Here is a 17,409-nt window from a genome sequence, read left to right on the forward strand (position 1 = left end):
ACATGGCTCGGTGGTTAAGAACACTGACTGTTCTTCTAGAGGACCCAGGTTCAATTCCCAGCACCCACGCGGCAGCTCAAAACTGTTTGTAACTATGGTTCTAGGGGACCCTACACCCTTACACAGACAAAACACCAACGCACATAAACATAAATATTTTTTAACAACAACTAAGCATCATGTGTCTTACTCAGACATCTGGTGCCTAGCTCCTGATGACTTGGTACGGCTTACACACATGGCCATTGTCAGCAAAAGAACTTAACACTGTGAAATCACTACTTAACAAGATGAGGAGAGGGGTACTGGTCCCCTCAGATGCTATCCCACATGACTTCCCCTTGACTACTCTACAAGAGCCTCCACGCCCTCTCATTGGTGCGGTCCCCTTGCTGGGAACCCAGCCATTGTTTTCAAACAGTGTAAGAAATAAATTATCTCTTTGTCGAAAATCTTCCTTTTTAAAAAAATTTTTACTACGGGTGATGCCGACCTCCCACATGCCAGCTCTCAGTGAAGGAGTCTTTTCATTATTAGTTAAAACCTCATTCCAAGCTGGGCATGGTAGCACACACCTTTAATCCCAGTACTTGAGAGGAAGAGGCACCTGGATCTTTCTGAGTTCATGGTCAGCCTCATCTACAAAGTGAGTTCTAGGACAACCAAGGCTACATTGAGAAATTCTGTCTCCAAAAGCTAAAACCAACCAACTAACCAACCAAATAAATAAACAAAAAACCCCAAACAAAAAAACCCAAAAACAACAACAACAAAAAAATCCAGCCCTTTATGTTAAAATCTAGAATGTCAAATGCCCCCATATCATCTGATAGGAATATAAAATAAATAAAATTTCCTCCCCCAAAGTCTCTGTGTGGCATAGTAAGAAAAATAAATTTGGTTTCTATTTCATGGGTGTAGGGAGATAAGGCCTATGAGGCCAAGAGATGAGCCAACTTGAAGTCTGCCTGAGGGCCTAGCAACAGGCGCTGTCAGAGGTCCTGATGGTGCCTAGCCAATGAGGGGTGACCATGCGATGTCATCAGAGGGACACAGCCTGGGTGCTGGGAGAAGGGTATGTAAGGCTCTTCCTACTGATGGATCAATGACTCTGCTGTTGCCTTTTACCTGACTTCCGGTGTCTATGCCGTTGATGCTGCCCCTTCTCCCCTTCTCCCCTTCTCCCCTCAGGGGGTGTTAAGACCCAGAAACATATGGGATATAAGACTTCAGGGTTTCCAAGTTTAAAACTTGGGGGTTCCCATGTGGTAGGGATATCTTTGGTATTTGATCTCCATTTCAAGTACTTGACACAGAGCTAAGACACAGGGAGTCTGTGGCTATTGGTGTTCTCACTTGTCAGGATCTCCAACCACCTAGGAGACGGACTCCAGGAACACCTGTGAGGGCTTTGTAGCCTCTGGAGACACCTGTGAGGGCCTGCCTGTGTCAGTTAGGATATCTGAAATAGGAAGATCCACTCTAACCCTGGGTTTGGATCATGGCTGTCGAAGTCTTTGCTAAGGATGTCCTATGATCAGCTGCCTCCAGGTCTTGATCCTGTGACCGCCCCACGAGCCAAAACAAGCCCTTTCTCCTTCAGGTTACTTTTGTCAGGCATTCTGTCATAGCTGCAGGAAAAGAAACCAAGACAGAATCCGAGTGGCGAGAGTGTGTTTTTATATGATAACGAGATGACTGAACACTGACAGCCCTGAGACAGCAACAGGAAGGAGCTGGTTGCTGGAGGAACCGATTCTAACCCCCACTCCCTACTTCCTTGGGAGAGGGCTGGAGATTGACTTTAATCACCAGTGACTAATTATTTAATCAATCACGCTTACATAGTAGAACCTCCATAGGAACATTAAATAATAGAATCGGAAAACATTTGGGATTAGTGAACAAGTTTTTGTGTAGAGAGGGGGGGTGTACCCTTATCTCCATGGAAACAGGAGCGCCCTCCCAGACCTTGCTCGGCATTCAGTCTGTATTCTTTATAATACATCTGAAAATGAAAATAAATATTCCCCTAAGTTTTGTGAGCTGTTATTGTGAACTAACATCATGAGTGGTTGTGAAAACCTTAAATTTATACCTGGTTGGTCAGAAGTATGGTTGACAACTTGGACTGGCCATTCGTTCTGGATGGAGTCAGTGTGGTGGATTTAATAACAATGGCCCCCATAGGTCCACAAGGAGTGGCACTATTAAGACGTGTGGCCTTGTGGTAGTAGGGTATGGCTTTGCTGGAGGAAGTGTGTCACTGGGGGTGGGCTTTGAGGTTTAATAAGTTCAAGCCAAACCTAGTGGCTCAGGATCTCTTCCTGCTGCCTGCAGATTCAGATGCAGAACTCTTAGGAGAGTCTCCAGCACCGTGTCTGCTTGCATGCCACCATGCTTCCTGCTATGATGACAATGTAAACCTCTGAACTGTAAGCCAGCCCCAATTAAATGCTTTCCTTTATAAGAGTTGCCGTGGTCATGGTGTCTCTTCAGAGCAATAGAATCCCCAAAGAGGACAGGCAGGATTGCGAGACTGAGTTCTTAGTCCATGGATCTGACATCAGCTCCAGGTGGACAATGTCAGTCTTCAGCTGAACTGCAGAGCACTAAGTTATCTTGAAAAGTGGAAAAAGTGATTTCTGTTGTGGAAAAAAAACCCCACACCATTTCATAGACATTTCAAAATTGCCACATATATTCCTTAGGTTGTGAGTCTTCTATTTAATCATTTAAACATAGTAAACAAAATCTTGCTGGGCTTGGTAGAATGTGACTTTAATCTCAGATCCTGGGAGCCAGAGGCTGGAAGATCTCTGTGAATTCGAGGCCAGCCTGGTCTACATAGAGAGTTCCAGGACAGCCAGGGCTACATATAGAGAGACCCTGTCTCAAACCAAACAAAGCAAACAAACAAAATTTCTGGTCCTTCTCAAGTAATACTCTTTTAAAGCAGAATGTGTGGCTGTCTGTGTGTGAGTCTGAGGTTAGAGTCCTCCAACATTATTTCATTAGGAAGGTAGTGTATTGGACTGGAGGGATGGTTCAGTGGTTAAGAGCACCGGCTGCTCTTGCAGAGGACCCAGGTTTGGTCCCAGCACCCACACGGTGGCTCACAACCATCTGCAATTCCAATATCAGAGGTTCTGAATCCTCTGCCAGCCTCTGACGGAACTACTTGTATGTAGAGAATAGACATTTATGCAGACAAAACACTTATACATTTCAAATAAAAACAAATATTTTTTTTTAAAAAAATAATGTTTTTGGCAATACCTGTATCTATTTTAGATTCAAATCCATCTGGACTTCACTTTCTCCTCTGCCACCATCTTTGGTGTGTGTGTGTGTGTGTGTGTGTGTGTGTGTGTGTGTGGTGTTCCATGTAGTTCCATGGTAGGAACTAAACTCAAGGCGTCATGCATGCTAGGCAAGTGCTTTGTCTCTTGTACACACCCAGCCCTCTGCTCACTAGTGGTTCTTGTCACTATTTTGGCTGAGGTTTTATTTCTATCTACTTCCTCAGAATCAGAGGTTGCCTAGTTTTCCTTCCTTCCGGGAAGTAAATTGTTACTTCTAACAGATTGAATTTTACTTCCTCTCAGTTGACATCAGAATAATATAAAATTGCTCTTTTAACCAAGAAAATGCAAATTCAGAACTATGAGTCTCCCCTTTTAAGAAGGGAATTAGAGAAAGGTAGTGGTGGAATACACCTTTAATTCCAGCACTCTGAAGGCAGATCTCTGAGTTCAAGGCCAGCCTGGTCTGCAGAGCAAGTTCCAGGACAGCCAGGGTTAGGGTTAGAGAAACCCTGTCTCAAGAAACCTAAAACAAGAGGAGAAGGAAGAGGAGGAGGAAGAAGAGAATTGGCCTTTAATGAAGGGATATGTGGATGCAGGCCCATGAGAGTCTGTTGAATCGGGGGCAAGGCAGTGCATCCCTCTGCTCTGAATATCTCCTGTGCTCCTCAGTTCCTTGGTAGGCCTTAGACGACGGAGCTCAAAGGTCCACGCAGATAGCATTCTGCTCTACTCTGGTTCCCTCCTTGATTTCATTCACCTCTTGCCTCTAGATATCTGAACCCTGCCAGTTGTCACCTTTCACAAAATGAAGCACTTATTACCATGTATTCTGCGAATCCTATGACAAGTTATAGACAATGTCACACAGTTGTAATATGACAGAGTAGATGGCTGCTAGCTTTAACTTGGCTCTGAGTGTCTAGTGGTAGAGCCCCTAACGTGTGCAGTAGTTGGAGAGGATGTGAGCCATATACAAATACCAAGGCACAAGTCACAAGGGGACAGCAAACTGGTCTCAGTCATCCTTGAGACCTTTGCTCTGTTTTGTCACAGACTTACTTTCGCCAAAATTCCTTGCTACTTCACATTACATAGGTTTCTGCCAACCTTACAGAGTAGCACACGTCCTCTACCCCCAACTGACATCCTCGTGGCACGTAACTGAATGCCTGGGAAGACGGGAGATTGGGACCCTCTAACATACAGGCCTGGATGCAGATAGAAGGTGAAGAAGTAAGAGTGAGTCTCAACAGGCAGATCAGAGTCGAAGTGGTATCTGGATTCTTCAGACTGTGCCACGTCTGGCTGGGAAGCCATGGCATCTGAATCTAAGGAAAGCAGCGAGCAGAGTTTCCAGCCCTACGCAAACCCCTTCCTGCGCTCTCAAAGTCCCTGGGCTGTTCCCATGTCAGGAGCAAGTTCTTTATAAAGTTGGCGTCTGTTCCCTCCTTCTGAGACTTGCTTTCTTCTCTTGTCTTGCCACTTTTTTGCTGCTGTGGTAAAACACCACAGCCAAGGCAATTTATAGAAGGAAGGGTTGACTTGGGGATTGAAGTTCCAGGGGGTGAGAGTCCATCGCCATCACGGTGGGGCGCATGGCAGCTACCGCAGGCATGGGTCCAGACCAGCAGATGAGAGCCCACATCCTGATCTGGAAACATGGAGCCGAGGGAACACTGGGAATAAAGAAGTCTTGAAATCTCACTGCTCAACCCAAGTGACTCACCTGACTTACCTCCATCAACAAGGCCACACTTTCTAGCCACTCCCAAACTTCCAACCTACCAACTGGAACCAAGTATTCAAACACGAGCCTGTGGGGGCCATTCTCATTCAAACCACACCTTTCCTTGGCAAAAAATGACCTTTTTCTGAGTTCTCAGGTACTGGTTCATTGTATTAAATGATTTAATGAGGTGGGGGTGTACTGCTGTTATACCCTGTTGAATAGAAGGAAATCCTAAATTATAAAAGCCACGAATGTAGCTCAGTAGTAGAGCATTTGCCTAGCATGTGCCAGGCTCTGGGTTTGATCTCCAACCCTCACAACCCTCTTTCACCCCTCAGTGTATACACACACACACACTCACACATACACACACACACACACTCTCTCTCTCTCTCTCTCACACACACACACACTCTCTCTCTCTCACACACACACACACATACACACACACTCAACGTAATCATTTCTTTCCTTCGTTTCCCCCCCCCTGGGACAAGATCTCATGTGACCCAGGCTAACCTCAGATTTACTATATAGCAGCAATAGATCTTGAACTCAAGATGCTCCTGCCTCCACTTCTCAAGAGCCGCTGTCACAACCATGTGCTAGTATGTCTCTGCTAGATGTGGTGCCCAGGTTTGTAATCCCAGTACTTGGCAAGCCTAAGTAGGAGGCACACCAGTTCTCATCTAGCCTAGGCTGTATGGGAAGACTCTGTCTGAACATGAGCAAAAACTAATCCATGAAGTGAGTTGATGCCACAGCTGGATCCTGCAGCTGGTGATCGGTTGGGATAGGAGCCTGGAATGGGCTCCAGAGTGGCTGGAGAGAAAGGTGAATTCATCAGCTTTCCACATGACGTCTGCCGTGGGCTCCATATTGTTCTGAGTCTCTCGCAGTCTTTACCTCATTATTGGGACTGCTTCAAAGTCATAAATGGAGGATGAATCCCATACACTTATCTCCTCTCCTGGAGCCCCACTAAATTATGGAGGAAAATACCCGAATGGTGGGCTTCTACCAGAGGCACAGTGAATATTAGGTGGCAATGGATGAGAAATTGGAACATTGGGCAAAAAGATGACGAGATGGCAAATAATTTAAGAGACCGTGGCTTGCTGTGTCAAGAGCAAGAAGACGGTTTTCCCACATTCTTATCGGACTCCACCCCAATGGCCTCAAAACCCTGAGGCAAGGAAGCTTTGGTACTGTATCCAGGATAGGGGAACCGCCAGGTCAATTCCTTGCTTACGCGGTGCTATCTTGTGCTCCACCGTGACCCCTTCCAACATGACATGGTGGGAGGGCATTCCTGTGTGAAATTGTGTTGGAAAGGCCTGCTCTGTGTGCGTGTGACTAGTGGGCCTGTTGGATTGGCTGTTTTCCTCATTGTTGTTACCCAAATACCTGACAAGAAGTGACTTACAGAAGAGAGAGAACATCTTTTCTCAGGGCTGGAGGTGATCCGGTCCACACTGAAGAGAAGGAGGCGTGCTTCACGGATGGAAGGTGTGTGGACGAAACAGCGCCTCTCCCCATCTGAGGAGAACAGGAAGCAGAGGGAGGGGATCCTGTTTTCTCCTTTTTTTTTTTTTATTCAACCTGGGTACTCAGTCTACATGGTCGCCCCCCCCCCCCATATTCAGGGTGAATCTTCTCTCCTCAGTTAAACCTCAGAAGAGTCCTCGGAAACACACACAGAGGTGTATTTCCTAAGTGATACCAAATCCGGCCAGCTTGACAATGAGCACTGCCCACCGTCCTCAGGTCCTGATGTTGACGCACTGGAATTCTGAACGTTTTTGAGGAAGGTGTGCTGCGTTTTCAGCCTGTGCTGGGTTGTGTCAATCATGTAGTCGGCTCAGCCAGGTGGTGCATTTGTGCAATCCTAGCTCTCGGGAGGCAGAGGCAGGAAGGAACTCTTCTGTTATTTAGTTGACTCAGAGATGGAAATGCAGGCGTGGTAGTCACAGGAGGTGACATGTAGCAACAGGGCAACAGGGCAGATTAAATGGACATCAACAGCTGAACTATAGGCTCGCCTTCCCAGGTGCCTCGCCTCTGTCTTTCCCCAGCACACCCCATACTAAATACCTCTCCATTACAGGTTTGGTGGTCTACTGCATAATCCTAGCACTCCAGAGACTGCAGCAGGAGGATTGCATTGAGAGTTCCAGGCCATCCTGGGCCACGTGTAAGTGTTAAATCTAGGACAAATGGCTGAGGGATGTATTTAACATATCAAAGTGGACCTGGCTGCCAGGTTCTTCCAGCATCCCTCAGCCCCTACCTGTCACAGGGTGTGGCTGGCATACCCTGCCCTCTACCCTGAACTTTCCCCAGAGGCTCTTCCCTATATAATCCAGGTGTGTAGTTACTTGCCCTTTTGTACCCTTGACCTCCTGGCTACTGCACCCCGTCCACCCCACCCCCATCCCATCTTCCTTCCCCTCCCCCCCTCTCCACATGGCCCATCCCAGTCTGGTAACGTCCACTCTAAACTCTCCCAGATGTCCCTGCTAGGAACATCTAGGCTAGGCTCCCCCTGTTATCTAGAATAAACTTTCTCTTGCACCACACCTTAGGAGCTGTCACGTCCTCTCCTCTCCTCTCCTTCCATCCTTCCTTCCTTCCTTCCTTCCTTCCTTCCTTCCTTCCTTTTTTTCTTTCTTTTTCTTTTTCATTCACAGTGTTAGATCCTTTTTTAAAAATCAAAACAAGCTAGGTGTGGTGGCTCCCACCTGTAGTCTCAGTACTTGGGAGGTGAGAGAGAGAGCCCTGGATTTCAAGGCAGGCCTCGCTGCCCAGCTAAATTGAGACCCTTGCTCAAAAATCTACATAACAAAATGAACCCAGTGGGGAACAAAAGAGCCTAAAATAGAAACAAAACAAAAGGCACCCCAATTTTTTATTACTAACTTTTTCCAACTTCATTTACCTATCTGAGTGGAAGAAATTCCCAGCAATCATGTGCTTTCCTATGCTCTTTGATTATTGCGATAAACCCTGAGCTGCCCATTTCTTGGCCTTCCTTTCATACAACCCCTTTTTCGTGTTTATTCAGAGCCTCTCCTAGAGAGCCTGAAGGGCCCGCCCAGTCTAAAGGCTTCTTGTTGCTTAACCCAAACAAACCAAAAGGTTCCCGCTGACCTCAAATTCACAGTCTTTTGAGAAGATGAATTTGCAGGAGGACAAGGGACAGCTGAGGAGAGAGGAACCCCTCTGGGAGAGGAGGCAGCTTCTTGTCCTTCCGGCAGAGACAGTCAGAGGACACCAGGAAGAAAACCCCTTCCAGAATAGGAACAGGTGACTGGGACAGCCAGGTCTCAGCTGGGACAGCGACAAAGTCGGCTGTCCAGCAGAAAGTCCCTTTAGGCAAGGTCCAGGAACAAGGCAAAACATCTTTCGCCACTTACATAGAATGAGACATTTTATTGGAGCCTGTTGTGCATTAGACTTTTAGTTGAGCAGGGTGGCTCCCATCTGGAATCCCAGCACTTGAGAAACTGAGACTGCAAAGTCATGAGTTCAAGGTTGCCTGGGTTACATAGTGAATTCAAGGCCAAACTGAGCTTCATAGTAAGACCCTGTTTCAAAAGATAAAATCTTAGAATTAATGAAAAAATAAAAACTTGATCTGGGTATGGAGGTGCAGGCCTTTAATCCCAGATGTGAAGATGCAAGCTGGTTACCTCAGCACTTGAGGCCCTGGAAGGAGAATGGGGTGGGGGTGGGGCTCAAGCTGGAGAGTGTGGAAGTGGAGTCTACTTTCCTTTAGGTTCTCACTGTTTCTTTAAATTTTTCTTCAGTGAATATGTTCTACTTGCATAATTAGGAAAAATATCCTTTAAAAAAATGAAAATGTTTTTATAAGATTTTTGAGCCAGAAATTTAAAAGGGGAAGAAAAAATTAGCTTAAATAGCACTCTTCCCAAAAGCTTTAATATTTCTTTAATTGCCTAATTCGGGTGCTTGAAACAGGATTTTAAAATAGGCCACGTGTTCAATAATTTTGAACTGGTTAATTTTCTCTTATTATTTTACAGCATATGCAAAAAACGAGGAGAGGGAGGCTATGGATAATGGATCGACACTGATAGCTAAAGTACTGGAACTGCAAAGGGTCCCTGTGTGTTTTCTCAGCTGTATTCTGGTCTCGGGTTATTCGTGTGTCATGCTGTTCCGAGGCGGCTTTCCTGCCTTCCAACACCTGCTTCCCTTTCTTTGTCTCTCAGTAGTGGCTCCTGAGTACTCGTTAGTTTAAGCTGTGGCTATGGTTGGGGAAAGAATGGATCCCGGGGACTCCGAGCTGAAGTCGGGCATCATAGGATCCTGCCCAGGGCAAGGCACCTCATTTTATTGTCTTGTCTCTAACAAAACCACATAGCGGCCAATCAGATCCTACCGAAGGACCAGTCAGAGCTGCCAATCAGATCCTACCAAAGGACCAGTCATAGCTGCCAATCAGAGCCTACCAAAGGACCAGTCATAGCTGCCAATCAGAGCCTACCAAAGGACCAGTCATAGCTGCCAATCAGAGCCTACCAAAAGGACCAGAGCTGCCAATCAGATCCTACCAAAGGACCAGTCAGAGCTGCCAATCAGATTCCACCAAAGGGTCAGTCATAGCTCTGGGAGCCACAACTCTCTCAGCAACAGTGCTCATTACCATCCCCCACTGCCAAGCTCAGGCCTACAGACTGAAGCAGGAGGATGCCCATCCGGACACTGCTGCAGGGAGCAGCCGTCGGGGAGAAAGGAGAGCTAGGGCAGCCGTTTAGATGCTGTCCTGCTGCCGCTGCCTTTGGATGCCATTCGTTCCTCTGACAGCTGCCGAGACCTATTTCCCAGCCAGTGCACTAAGTGCTGAGGATTGAGTAGCTCTGCGGGCAGAACTGCGTGTCTCCAAATTCACGTTTTAAATTCCTCGTGTCTGGAGACAGTAAGTTAAAAGGCCATCAGCGTGGATCCTAATTCACCGTGGTTAAAAATCAAGTGCTTTTCCCTGCTGAGCCACCCCGCCCGCCCAGCTCACACCTTTCAGTGCGCAGCATTTTCATTTTCCTTCAGTTTGGAACGGTTTCAAGTTTCTCTTGAGAGTTTCTTTTTGATACTATTGTTTCAAAGCAAAGCCGCACGCAGGCCAAAGAGGCATTCTTTGATACAATTGTTTAACGCTGCTTTATTTAATTTATTGCTATTTTGAGGTTTTCCCACTTAGACTGCCATTGTTCATTTGTAGTTCAATTTCAATGAAAGTGAAGATAAATCTTATAGGATTTAAATTCCTTTTTTTAAAAAATGCTTGTTTGATGATTCTGACAATACCTTGGTATGCACTGGGTATAATGTTTAAGTGTCAAATCACTTGTTGCCCGGTGGTGTTTGTGGTGGTGTTTGTTAGATTGGGACTGATGGAGGGGACACGGAAACAAAAGCGAGCAGACAGGCCTCTCCAGGTAGATAGTCCTTCCGTCAGAATAACTGAGGGGCTGCAGTCTCTCCATGGAAGGGCAGACTCTGGGCCTGTGGTGTGGGGTGCTTGGGTACCATCCCCTCGTCGGTCCTGCCTCCGGTCTCCAAGTGGTAGATGCCACTCGAAGAGGTGTGGTGATCCTCTGACTAGAAGCTCCCGAAACCCAGCAGCCCACAGGTGTCACAATGACGCCAGCTTTCCTGTCCAGCACTTTGCCTTTCACCTGAGGCTTTTAAGCCATTAACCTTTTGGTATTCAGTTCCAAATTTTTGCCTAATTTTTCATCCATTTGTTTTATCAATATATAGGGTATGAGTGCTAAAATCTCCAAATATATTTCTGGATTTCTTTGCTCTTTCAGGTGTGTCCATTTTCGTTTTATGTATTTTAAAGCTGTTGCCTTGTGTGTGTATGTGTGTGTATGTATATACATATATGTGTATATGAGATGCATATCGTCTCTGTGTGTGTGTATGTGTGTGTTATACCTAATAATTTTCCTTACTCCAAGGTCCCCTTTGCTTGCCTGCTGGTTGCCACCACCTCTTTCTTTCTCTTCCCTCTTTTTTCCTCCTTTTTTCCCTCTTCCTTTGACAGTATCTTGTTATATACATGTACACACACGCACGCACACACAGATACAGCACCCTAAAACTCTCAGAGCTGGAGTGCTGGGATTGCAGGTCTGCACCAAGGCCGGCTCTTTGTTTAACACTAATTCATCAGACCCAGTGTTGATGAGTGGTTGCTGACACACCTTTCCTGGCCTCTCACTCTGTGTAATTACATGTGCAGTGAGATCTGAGAATCTTGTAGACAACACATGGTCATATCTTGCTTTAGAAAAAAACCCATTCTCAATATTGTTGTCTTTTTGTTATGGGTTAGTACCATTTCTGTTTCACGTATGTGAGAATTCCTATACTTCCTTTCTATGATCAACTCTGGTTGTTGAATCTGTACATCGATGTCTTTTGGTAAATTCTGGAAGTTTTCAGCCATTACTTTTCAAATGCTTTGGAACCACATTCTTTTTTTTCTCCTCCAGTTTTCTGAGGATTCAAATCTGAGATTTCCCTCATTGTCCCATAGTTCCCGGTGGCACTGTTCACTCTTTAAACTCATTTTCCTTAATTGCTCATATTGCAGAATTTCTCTTCAACTCCCTGACTCCTTTCATTTTTATTCTACTATTGACAGCTTCCAGTGATTTTTTTTTATTTTTGTTATTTTATACTGAAGTTCTAAAGTTTTCATTTAATTCACACACACACACACTCACACACGTGAACTCATGCACACACATATGCTTGTGCACAATGAATGCACACACACATGAGCACACACACACATAATTCTTTCTCTTCTTAGACTGTCTCTTTCCAGTCGTTCCCAAACCACTCCTGCTTATTTATCAAGATCATGGTTGCTTGTTTATCAAAGCCTCATTGCAACAGCATCTTTGAAAACTTCATCTTGTAATTCAAGCTGACCTGACATCTTAGAGTTGAAGACTTAGGTCTCACTGGGCAGTAGTGGCACATGCCATTAATCCCAGCACTCAGGAGGCAGAGACAGGCAGATCTCTGTGAGTTCAAAGCTAACCTGGTCTACAAGAGCTAGATAATAATAATAATATACTTAGGTCTTCTTTCTTTCTTTCTTTCTTTCTTTCTTTCTTTCTTTCTTTCTTTCTTTCTTTCTTTCTTTCTTTTTCTGAGACAGGATCTCTCTATGTAATCCTGGCTATAGACCAGGCTGGCCTTGAACTCACAGAGATTCATCTGCCTGATTTTTTTTTAAATATTTATTTATTTATTATGTATACAATATTCTGCCTGTATGACTGAAGGCCAGAAGAGGGCGCCAGACCTCTTTACAGATGGTTGTGAGCCACCATGTGGTTGCTGGGAATTGAACTCAGGACCTTTGGAAGAGCAGGCAATGCTCTTAACCACTGAGCCATCTCTCCAGCCCCCTGCCTGATTTTTTTAACTCTGCTCACCAGCCAGCTCCCAAATAAAAACACGGAGTCTTATTCTTACTTATGAATGCATGATCTTAACTTGTTTTGTTTCTTGCCAGATTTTCTTTAGCTATTCTGTCTACATTTAGCCTCTGGGCTTTAACCTTCTCTATTCTATATCTCTTTCTATCTTTCTTACTCCTTGACTGGTTGTGTAGCTGGGTAGCTGGTCGCTGGAGTCCTCCTCTCCTTCCCTTGCTCTTCCCTTTTCTCCTCTTCTATTAATTCTCTCTGTATTCCAGCCCTGCCTATCCTCTTTCTCCTGCCTAGCTATTGGCCATTCAGCTCTTTATTAGATCAATGAGGTATTTTAAATAGGCAAAGTAACACAGCTTTACAGAGTTAAACAAATGCAACATAAAAGAATGCAACAGACCTTTGCAACATTAAACAAATGTTCCACAGCATAAAAGAATGTAATCCATTTTTAACTAATATTCCACAGCACTTGCCTTTGCCTCTCAAGGGCTGGAATTAAAGGTGTGTGCCATCATGCGCTGCACTTTGTCATTCTGAAGATGTACTTATTCATTTTAGGTGTATGATTCTTTTTTGTCTACATGTATGTACATGAACCATGTATGTGTAGTGCTTGAGAAGGATCCCCTGGAAGTGAAGTTACAGGTAGTTGTGAGCTGTCATGTGGGTGCTGAGAACTGAACCTGGGTCCTCTGCGCTCTTAGCTGCTGAGTCGTCGTCTCTCCAGCCCTCCTATCCATGGTCTTGGGACCAGAAAGCCTGAACTTCAGTTTCTCTACTCTGGCACATCTGCCTGCATCTGGCCTCTGAAGCCACGTGGGAAGAAAGACTCAGAGAAAAGCTGCTTGAGGTTTTCACTATGCTCTGGTCAGAGAGAAGGGTCCCCACCGTCAGAACTTTAGACCTTTCTGACTGTTGACATCACCATGGCTGTCACCTTCATGGGACACAAGGTTAGGGCAGGCGTGGTGGAACAACTAAAAGGAGGATCCTCCACGCTCTCTGACCTTGTTTGTCTTATTACCAGACCAGAAAGAAAACCTTTTCTTGCAGCAGCTTCTGCTCATCCCCAGTAGACTGTTCTGTGACGTAGGCAACTCTGTATACAGGTGTGTGTGTGGGGGGGAACATGGTAGACTGTTCTGTGACGTAGGCTACCTCTGTATACAGGTGGGGGGGGACGCGGTAGACTGCTCTGTGACGTAGGCTACCTCTGTATACTGGTGAGAGGATATGGGGGACTAGTCTCTCTTGATACTCTGGCTTTCTTCCCCAATCTTCCTGCTTTTGTTCCCCCAGCCAACCTCAGGCATCATTTCCACAGAACATGCTCATGGTCCATAGATGCAGTCAGTAACAGCCTTTTGAATCGAAGTCAGAATGGGAAATACCTTTTTGATATTCCGTCATTTCTTTACGGCAGTTGAGTCTTCTTAGAACTTTGTTTGAAACTCATCCATTTTGGAAAACCCTCTCCCTAAAAGAGTCTAATTTCTTGGGGAGGGAAATGGGAGGCAGCGATGGGGAAGAGACAGAAATATTTAATAAAAATAAATAAATAAATAAATAAATAAATAGAAAGGAAAAAAAAGAGTCTAATTTCCACAGGACAGTGGTGGCACACACCTTTAATCCCAGCATTCAGGAGGCAGAGGCTAGCCTGGTCTACAAAGTGAGTTCTAGGACAGCCAGGGCTACACAGAGTAACCCTGTCTCAAAACAAAACAAAACCAAAACAAAACAAAAGAGTCCAATTTCCCAGATGTAGTGACACACCTGTAATTCCAACACCTGGGAGGCAGAATCAGGACCGGAGGCCAGTAAAGCTCTAGTTTGAGACTAGGTTCAGGGTACAATAGAGAAAGGGCAGAGCTCCCTCAGCTTCCAGTATTCCTGAGGTTCAACATGAAAGAAAGTCAGAATTAGGCTATGTCTTAGGCTTTAGGACATTCTAAGCTTACATTTGGAATAGGAAGCTATGAAGGAGGCAATAAGGGAGATCCAGAGCTGATCTAAAGAGTGCTCCAGGCAGGGATTCCTGGAGAAGCTGTAAAGTACTGCTATGAGATGACCTTGGGTCTCACTTGTTTCGAAGGGACTTGTCTACCCTGTATTTGAGACTGAAGTCACAAAAAAGGTGTGTGTGTGTGGGGGGTGTATAGGTGTGTGTAGGTGTGTGTAGGTGTGTGTGTATAGGTGTAGGTGTGTAGGTGTGTGTGTAGGTGTCTGCGTGTAGGTGTGTGTGTAGGTGTAGGTGTATAGGTGTGTGGGTGTGTGTGTAGGTGTGTGCGTGTGTGTGTGTGTGTAGGTGTAGGTGTATAGGTGTGTGGGTGTGTGTGTAGGTGTCTGCGTGTAGGTGTGTGTGTAGGTGTAGGTGTATAGGTGTGTGTGTGTGTGTGTGCGTGTGTCTGTGTACGTTTCCAAATGCACTAGACACTTCCACATGCAGGCTCTTGAGTCCAGCGTGTTGACTTCTGAGTCTGCAAGTCTTTGGACCATGTGCTTGTCCATTCTCCAGCTAGACTTCAGCTGGCTGTTGTGAACAGAGCAGCTTTTCCCTGCCTTTAAATAAACCCTATTGAAGTGGGGCAGTGGTGGCGCACACCTTTAATCCTAGCTCTTGGGAGACAGACGCAGGCAGATCTCTGTGAGTTCGAGGCCAGCCTGGTCTACAAAGTGAGTTCCAGAACAGCCAGGGCTTTTACACAGAGGATCCCTGTCTTAGAAAAAAAAAAGAAAAAAAAAAGAAAAAAAAAACTAACAACTCTATTGAGTGCTGAAGAGATGGCTCTGGGGTTAAGAGCCCTCGCTCCCTTGCCGCTCTCCCAGAGAACTGTGAGTGAATACAGTGAGCCGTGTGGACGAAAAGCAAGAATAAAAACCCGGTATCCTGTGTACTAACTTAAAAAAATTAATTTAGGAGGAAATAATAATAGAGAATATGAAAACCCCTGGCTGACAGCCAGCCCCAAGCAGGCACACTGAGGGCAGAGAGCATGAAGCCCACCCCTAGCCATACTGGAGAGGAAAGCAAATTTTGGTGGACACAGTACCTACAAAAGACCTCCACACAGGGCTCTTCGACAACCACCAGAAAATGAAAGAAGAAAGAAAAGCAAGGAGAAGCCCGGGCCACTGGGAAGAGAAAGGAGTTCTAGGTTTTCTTGTTAGATTTTTTTTTTTTTTTTTGAGGTTCTATAATTAGATGTTGAAACGGCAAGCACAGGAATAACCAGCAAGGTTGTCCCCCCTTGGGCATTTATTCAATCCCCTGCCAGCTGTGGGGCTGTGGCTTGCCGGGCACGCTGCCAGGCAGTGAAATGTGAACTCAGTGGATTCGCATATTCTCCCCAAGTCACTTACAAGCTGGTGTCAGCAAAGTGCTGGCTGATGGTTCCACAGTTTCTCCTTCAGAAGCCTCCTGGAGGGAGCAGGTCAGGCAGCTCTTGTTTGGAGATAGGAAAGACACAGCGAACAGGAATTAAGAACTGTGTAAAAAGTCCACTTTCCATTGCTATGGCAAAATGCCTGAAGCCAGGCACCACATAAAAGAAGAGGATCGTTAGCTTACAGTTCTGGAGATCTGGCCACCCCAGCTACTCGGCCTGAAAGACTCTGTCATTGTGTAAATACATGCAAGAGGCCACATGGAGGGACCCGAAGCCAGAGAGAAAAACTGGGGAAGGGCCAGTCTTGCTGTTTGTCACAACCCTTCTATGAGCTCTCAGTTGGGTTCTTCATACAGACATTCATTTCACCTAGGGCAACACACAAGATGACCTTCAATGAGGCTCCCTTCTTAACCTGACCACACTGAGGACCAGGCCTCCATCACATAAGTACTTAGGGATCAAAGCATCCAAGGCATGGCCAAGTACTTCCAATCCTCTAGAACCTCAAATAGCAAAAAAGTCACCCAAAGAACTACTGAACCAGGTAGGAGGAAGGACAAGAGGCCCAAGAGTCTATTGATGGTGTTGTCTACAGTCAGGAGCCAGGGTGGAACAAGCCGTACTATAGGAGCCCAAAACAAAACAGTTGACCCAAGCCGGGCAGTGGTGGCACATGCCTTTAATCCCAGCACTAAGGAGACAGAGGCAGGCAGGCGGATCTCTGTGAGTTCGAGACCAGCCTGGTCTACAGAGCTAGTTCCAGGACAGGCTCCAAAGCCACAGAGAAACCCTGTCTCGAAAACCAAAAAGAAAAAAAAGAAAAAAAAGAAAAACCAACCAACCAACGAACCAAAACAAAACAACAACAAAAAAACCTTGGCCCAAACCTGTCACTCTCCACTTGTGTGTGTGATTTCCAACACGTGATTTAACTCCTTGGTGCTTCAGCTTCTTCATCTATGAAAGAGAAACACTGATATTTGTTGCAGGAGGTTGCCATTAAGAAGGATTGAGCATCTAAAGTCATTGGCATATGGTGAATACTCAGTGCTTAATAATTGTTACTGTTAGCCTCCTAGGAGCTATGGTCAGGTCCCTGGCTGTCACTCAAGATGTTACTGAGCTTTGGAGGACATCATGGGTCACTGCCCTTTTGTTCTTTGACGACATAATTTGGAGTTTTGATGCTGTCAGAGTGTGTGGTACCAAGAACCTGGCTGCATGGATAGCATTGTCATCTCTGATAGATTTTGTTCCTAACAGAAAATCTGGTGAAGAAAACACAAACAGTGGAGCAATGGCGGTTAATGACTTTAATACCAGCACTTGAGAGGCAGAAGCAGGCAGATCTCTTGAGTTCAAAGCCAGCCTGGTCTACAGAGTGCGTTCCAGGACAGCCAGGGCTACACAGAAAAGCCTTGTCTTGAAAATACCAAAAGAAGCCAGGTAATGGCAGTGCATGCCTTTAATTCTAGCACTCAGGAGGCAGAGGTAGGTGG

This window comes from Alexandromys fortis, unplaced genomic scaffold (assembly GCF_014885135.2).
Source record: "Alexandromys fortis isolate MF-2015 unplaced genomic scaffold, M_Fortis_MF-2015_v1.1 scaffold_25, whole genome shotgun sequence".
Lineage (NCBI taxonomy): Eukaryota > Metazoa > Chordata > Mammalia > Rodentia > Cricetidae > Alexandromys > Alexandromys fortis.